Consider the following 6,000-nt stretch of genomic DNA (forward strand, 5'->3'; position numbering starts at 1 on the left):
CTAGTGGAGTCCACAGATCTGTACAGATATACAGTGCGACAAAACCCAGCTTCAGCTCGTACAGTCGTCTACAAGAGCCTGTGATCGTCAAACAACTACCAACTGAAGCCTGAAACCTTGTGTAGTTCAAGGACCTCCTTGTGCAACTGAGCAGAATTAGAGAGAGGTGGGGGAAAGGACATTTGTTAGTTATGACAAGGACAAACTAACAAGCTCCAGAATAAGTGGGTGATACGCAGTCTCGCCTCCAACCTGCAACGGTGACAGCTTGGTTCCACTCCCTGACACCCTGCATGCTGCCTGCACGGGGAAAGGGCTGCTTTCTTGTGTAGGCTCTAGGGGTATATTGCTATCTCCTATTCGATCTGTACTGCTGGGACAAAGAAAACCATGAATTCACAGCAACAAGATTCAGTAAACAAGTAGAAATAAGAAATTCACGTGAAGAAAAATCTGGATTCTATTAAAGCTGCAATACTTTATGACTTCACATTTGAGTACCTGAACTCAGTGCACTTAAAATATTTTAAAACAAATGCATGCAGCTTCTTGAAGTTAAGAAAGGGTTAAGTGGTCTGATTTTTCAAGGACACCAGACACCAGTGGTTCCACTGACTGAACAGCCAGTGTAAGTGCAGCATCTTTCAAAGCAGAACAAAAAAAAAGTTATTTGGGGCGGGGAGGGGGGGGAATATCAGTATTTGCAGCTATGAAGAGTCCATTGATATGAAATATTTTCTTCAATTTAGTAATGGAAAATAGCTGGCTTCTCATTTAGGCTATGTACATCCTCTAGCTCGTGTCAGCTCTATTTTCCATAAATGTACTTTGGTTATAGTCGCATGTGTCAGTCCAGACATCTTTGGCCTAAACAAGCTGTACAAAGCAGGATTTCCACAGGAACAAAAATACTAGTACACTAATTGAGGACACGTTTCAACATTGTAATGATCTGTAGACTCCCAAACCTATTTTTCCAGCCACCTTTGAGTTGCATGCTGTAGCAGTACAGTCAGCACCTCTCAACAGATAATGCTGCAGAGATGGATCTCACTTCAGCGGTGATTGTCAAATGTATACTTCGAGTGAAACCCTCTGCCCCTGGGATTTCCAAATGCAAGCTACCTTTAAGTCTTTAAAGCATTTTTGTATTACTAAGAAGACATGAGAAGCTGCAAGAAGCACATTTAAGAGAATACGCTTAATCCACTCTTCAGTCTGTAGAATAACCAAACTTTTAAACTGGGAAGTGTTTTGATCTGCTATTGTTATAAACACCCTTCCTCACACAAAGACATTTGTCATCCAAACTGTTCCCATAATGTGAAGCATGGGCTCTTACTTGTTACTCTGAGCGGATTCCTTTTTAAAGGTCAGCTGAATTGCTAACAGAGAACTGGTTAAGGATTATAAAGCAATTTGTGAATAAATGTTAATATTGCAAATATTTAGATGTGTGGTATTTGCAAGTTACATACTTGCCCTTACTCCTTCCCTCTCAATTTCAGTTCAAGGATGTTCACTTCTGGGTGAGCAAACAGCATAAAATACAAGGCAGAAAAAGCGGTTATGAACACATCTTTCCTAGTGGAAAACCGTTGCAGGAGAGGTACACCACTAAACCCTGACAAGAAAACCGCTCCTTCTACTAATGTGTGTAATTTGCCAATTTAGAAAGCACACAGGTCATTAATAGTGTGGGAGCAAAGTAATTTTCACAGGTGTCAGGAAACTTGACAAAATTATTTATGCTTCCTAGCTACAAATTTTCTTTTAAGAATCAAGAATGTACTTAATGAAGACGACGTGAAGATTAATCTTAAAAGTGACCAGTTTGCTTCCAACTGCAGTTTCTGACACCAGGCTTGTTCGAGAGATCAAAACACACCCCGCACAGCAGCTGTAGCTTTTAAGTTCTGGGACCAGCACACAAAGGTAGCTCAAGTGTGCTCCCACACAGACCACAGCTGATGTGACAACACAGAACAGATGTTTACTCAGTTCTGCGACTCCTTCCAAGAGTGCAATGTCCCAGGCTAGGGGTCTTACACCTCAAAGGTTGTTCCTCATATTACAGACAAAAGAAGAGTGAAGCAAACTGGATTTTAAAGCAAGATCAATTGGAGGTTTTAACTCTTTCTCCTCCCAAAGAGGTAAGCCATTTTCTTGTCCTCTCCGTGAAATTGTTTTCAAAGTTACCCATAAGGCTGAACTGTGTACATTAAAACCTACCCAAAAGTTGTAAAGATTAAAAACGTCCCAATATTTGGATGGTGAGACACGTATGAATAAAATATTAAAGCCGTAATTGAATTTAATTTTTCTGCCTCAGTCCAACATTAATCAAACTGCAACAAAGTATCACATCTGCAGATGATCTGAGCTGCACCGTGAATCTGTGTATCCGTGCTGTTGGGTCCAGCGTACCCGTTGAGGTTTCACACACTTCCGTAGGCGCCCCCCGCTTCAGAACACCAGCGAGATGTGACCTGTGACCACTTCTACTCCTCTGCTCAGGAAAAGACTTTTAGAAATCAGATAACCAGTCCAGTCCGTAAGCAGTATTTGAATTATTTCGAAATGCTGATTTCCAGCGTGGCACAGAGTAGGCGACCAGCAAGTATTTCTCATTATATTTACATGAGGAAACAAGCTTGGCATTTTAATTAAAATCCCCATATCACAACGTAAGGTTGAAGTATTCAGGAGAAGATTGAATACGAATTCCCATCTCTGCAGCATTATCTCATGCGTCATCAATTACTGCCATGCCTAAATCTAGCATCATGCCAGCACATTAAGACAGTAGGTACTATATGCAGTGTTCACTGGACCAGAAGAACAGAAATAAGAAGGGGGAAAGGAAACCCTAGAGAAGAAATTAAAAAAGGCAGACCGTGCAATACAAACCAGATCATGGCTGCTTAGCTAATATGGGCCAACTGCTGCGGAAGAAAAATGTCGAACACCCCAAGTTGTGTAAATTTTTTGTAAACATCTAACACGCACACAAACACACACAACACCAACCTACACACGAATGAAAAATATATATTGATCTTTTGCTAACACTAAGTTTCTTCTAAGCGCAGACTAACGTGGAGAAACTTTAACAGAGAACTTAAATTATTAACAGGGAAAAGAAATACTTGAAGTACTTTCTTAACAAAACTCTAGTCTTAATCAGAACACCACTAAGTGACCCTCAATTATTCACTACAAGTTTTCTTGCTCTCAGACTGGAAGTGCAAATGAAACTTAGCTAAAGCTAAGTGCCAAACTTAGGTCCAGTTTAGGCTGAACAAACTCTTGTGCCTAAGACTAGCAGAAGACACTTTGCAAAGACAAAAATTTAAAAGCTCCAAAAAGCTTAAAAAGGTAAAACTAACCAAAACTTAATTTTTCCCCATCTTATGGCTGTGTTCTCCACCCCTAATTCAAAGTGAAGCAATACTTTAAAGAAACTCACGGCACAGTTTCAGATTCACGGGGAAGGACTGCTATACTAATACTGTAATGCATCTGTGTTTCCGTACTGCCAGATGTCATCCTAATGCTTTAACACACCAGTAGTTTTCCAAAAATATAAACTAAAAAAAAGGATCAAAATACATTCTACTACACTGTTCCATCAGGTCTGCATATGAATTAAACTGATTCTTCAGCCAAAAGTATAAAAACTTAACAAAGTAAGTATATATGAAAGAATGTATTATTTTAAATAATTTCTGAAATACCACGTTGAACTAAAATTTAAACTCACTTATAGTTTTAGAACTACTTAAAGATTAAAACCCAGGCCCACTTAACCTCAGCATGCAATTTACCACAAAAAATTAACCCTATACTGGTAAAACGATGCCCACTCCTATCAAATTTGACTGCATTCATATCAAGTACCATCCGATCACGGCCTAATTTTTGGTGGGTTGATGATGCTGATAAGTATGTATATATCTTACCGATTCTATAGGCTTGTCTAGAGACGCTTGCTCTATCTCCAGGTGCCCTTCTTCATATTGATCAAAGTGATTGCCCTGTAAAAGAACATGACTGTTAGCTCTACGGCAGAGAACACATTTCCAAAAGTCTAGTTTCAAGATTCAGGTTTGTACACGGTATTATATTTTACATAATTTTGCTAGCAAAGCAAACGGACTTATTAAATGCAGGCTCAATTCAGTATATAGAATTTTTTTGTCCTACAGCCTAAAAAACTAAGCCAATTTGATTATAATCATAAACTATGGAAGTTGGCAAAATACCAGACACAATGACAACACTTTGAGGTTTTTTTTTTCTTTAGAAAGTCTATGGAAATGCTGACCATAAGCACCAGTGCTGGCCTTAAAACCACACAGGACAAGAAGCAGAAGGAATTGACCCCACCACCACTATAAAGGGGTTTTTTTTGTTGTCTTTTCTCTTTTAAAGAAGAGTAAGGCTTTCCTTGCAGCAGGAAACCCCAATTGCTTGAGGCATACATGTAATTTCACACACCTTAAGTCAAGAAAAACCCACAGTGGTACCAAAAGAAACCTCTCCCCCCAGCCACAGCACTTGTTCATGGTCTGGAGCAGCCCCTTCCTTGCATCTAGGCAGCTGCACAGCAAACCATTAGTGGAAGTGATCCCCCAACACACAGAAAAGCCATTAGTTTCAACCCCCAGCAGCCCCCCGCACCAGCTGACCACACAAGCACATACGGTGGCACAAAGAATGCAGGAGGCACACGCAGAACTGCTTATCCCAACCGTACCACCTTCAAGCATTTCTGAGCACAGCACCTAAAACTGCTACACAAGAAGTGACAGGACTGAGGAACTTGTCTGAGGAAAGAGAGATGGACCAAGAGATACATAGGGAAACGCACTAATAAAGCGTGGAGATACTCACACAGCAAAGAAGGCGCTACAAAGAACAATAAATCCAAGCATCTCACTTCCTTATGCTCCCAGAGCAACCCCATGAAACATCTTTAATCCTACAGACTGGCCATGTATAATAACTAAAGTAGACAGGAAAATTAAACAGGATTGTTATTATGGTGTCCTGTGCCCAGCCTCCACCAACGTACATCAAACACACCTCTAGATTGCCAATTTCTGAACTGGGCAGCCTCTCCCCTCCCCAACGGTGCCACCTAAGCATGGTACAACCCACAAACAACAGCCACTGGAACAGAAATTAAAGCCGAGCAACCCTCCTCAAACATCTCCCATGGCAAAGGCCAATCTCTCCATGCTTTTGCCAAGACATTAAGCGTACAGGGCTCCTGAGCTAGGAAGGCAAACGGCAGTCTCTGGCCTCCAGAACAACCGTTGGTGCTGGATCACCAGTAGTGTGAATGGTCATTTCAGGGGAGAGAAAAAAAAAAAAAAAAAAATCTCTTTGTAGCTCTGTTGTAATTTCAGAGGTTTACGAAACCTCAAATTCCTGAAATTGCAAACGTGGTGAACCATTTTTTGCCATTCAGGAGGTCCATGATGTAGCACTAACATCCACCCTCGCTAGCACAGACCTGGAAAGCAAAAAGATCTGCCTTTCGAGCTGCAAACTCAAAAGCAAACAGGAAAGATGTCTGCAGCCGAGAGGAGCACAAAAGCCATTGAAGGGCATCGTTTCAGCAGGCTCTCCTACGTTCCCCGGGCGCTGCTCAGCGTCACAGCCCTGTGGAGCCCCAGGAGGCGCCGAGGCCTCGGCTGTCACCCCCTATTCCCTTCCCAGCCCCGCAGTGCCACTGAAATCCTTCTGGCTGCTCAGCAAACACCAAACACCTGGCAGTTTTTATTTGCATCCCAGCACCGCAATTACTTTGAGCAGGAACACCTAGCACCACTGCCAAGAGAAACATGTTGTCACTCTCCTCCCTTCTACCAACACCAACTTTTGCTTCTGCAAGAATTTTAATGAAAGCCAGCACACGAAAGAGCAAATTACAGTTGTAACGGACTGCCTGTTGGAATTTTACAAGCCAGGCACCAGCCTCCAAAAATCCTC

The 6,000-nt window shown here is 41.7% G+C and overlaps 1 protein-coding gene across 1 annotated transcript in view; it reads right to left on the reverse strand.

The window, feature by feature from the left end:
• Positions 1-4,031, reverse strand: part of GPATCH8 (G patch domain containing 8) — a 39,487-nt gene extending 35,456 nt beyond the window's left edge. The window contains 1 exon segment of the mRNA XM_009892962.1: positions 3,963-4,031. The gene's annotated coding sequence lies outside the window, so the exon portion shown is untranslated.
• Positions 4,032-6,000: the final 1,969 nt, after the last annotated feature.

The sequence above is a fragment of the Charadrius vociferus genome, unplaced genomic scaffold (assembly GCF_000708025.1).
Source record: "Charadrius vociferus isolate BGI_N301 unplaced genomic scaffold, ASM70802v2 scaffold1519, whole genome shotgun sequence".
In the NCBI taxonomy this organism is placed as follows: Eukaryota; Metazoa; Chordata; class Aves; order Charadriiformes; family Charadriidae; genus Charadrius; species Charadrius vociferus.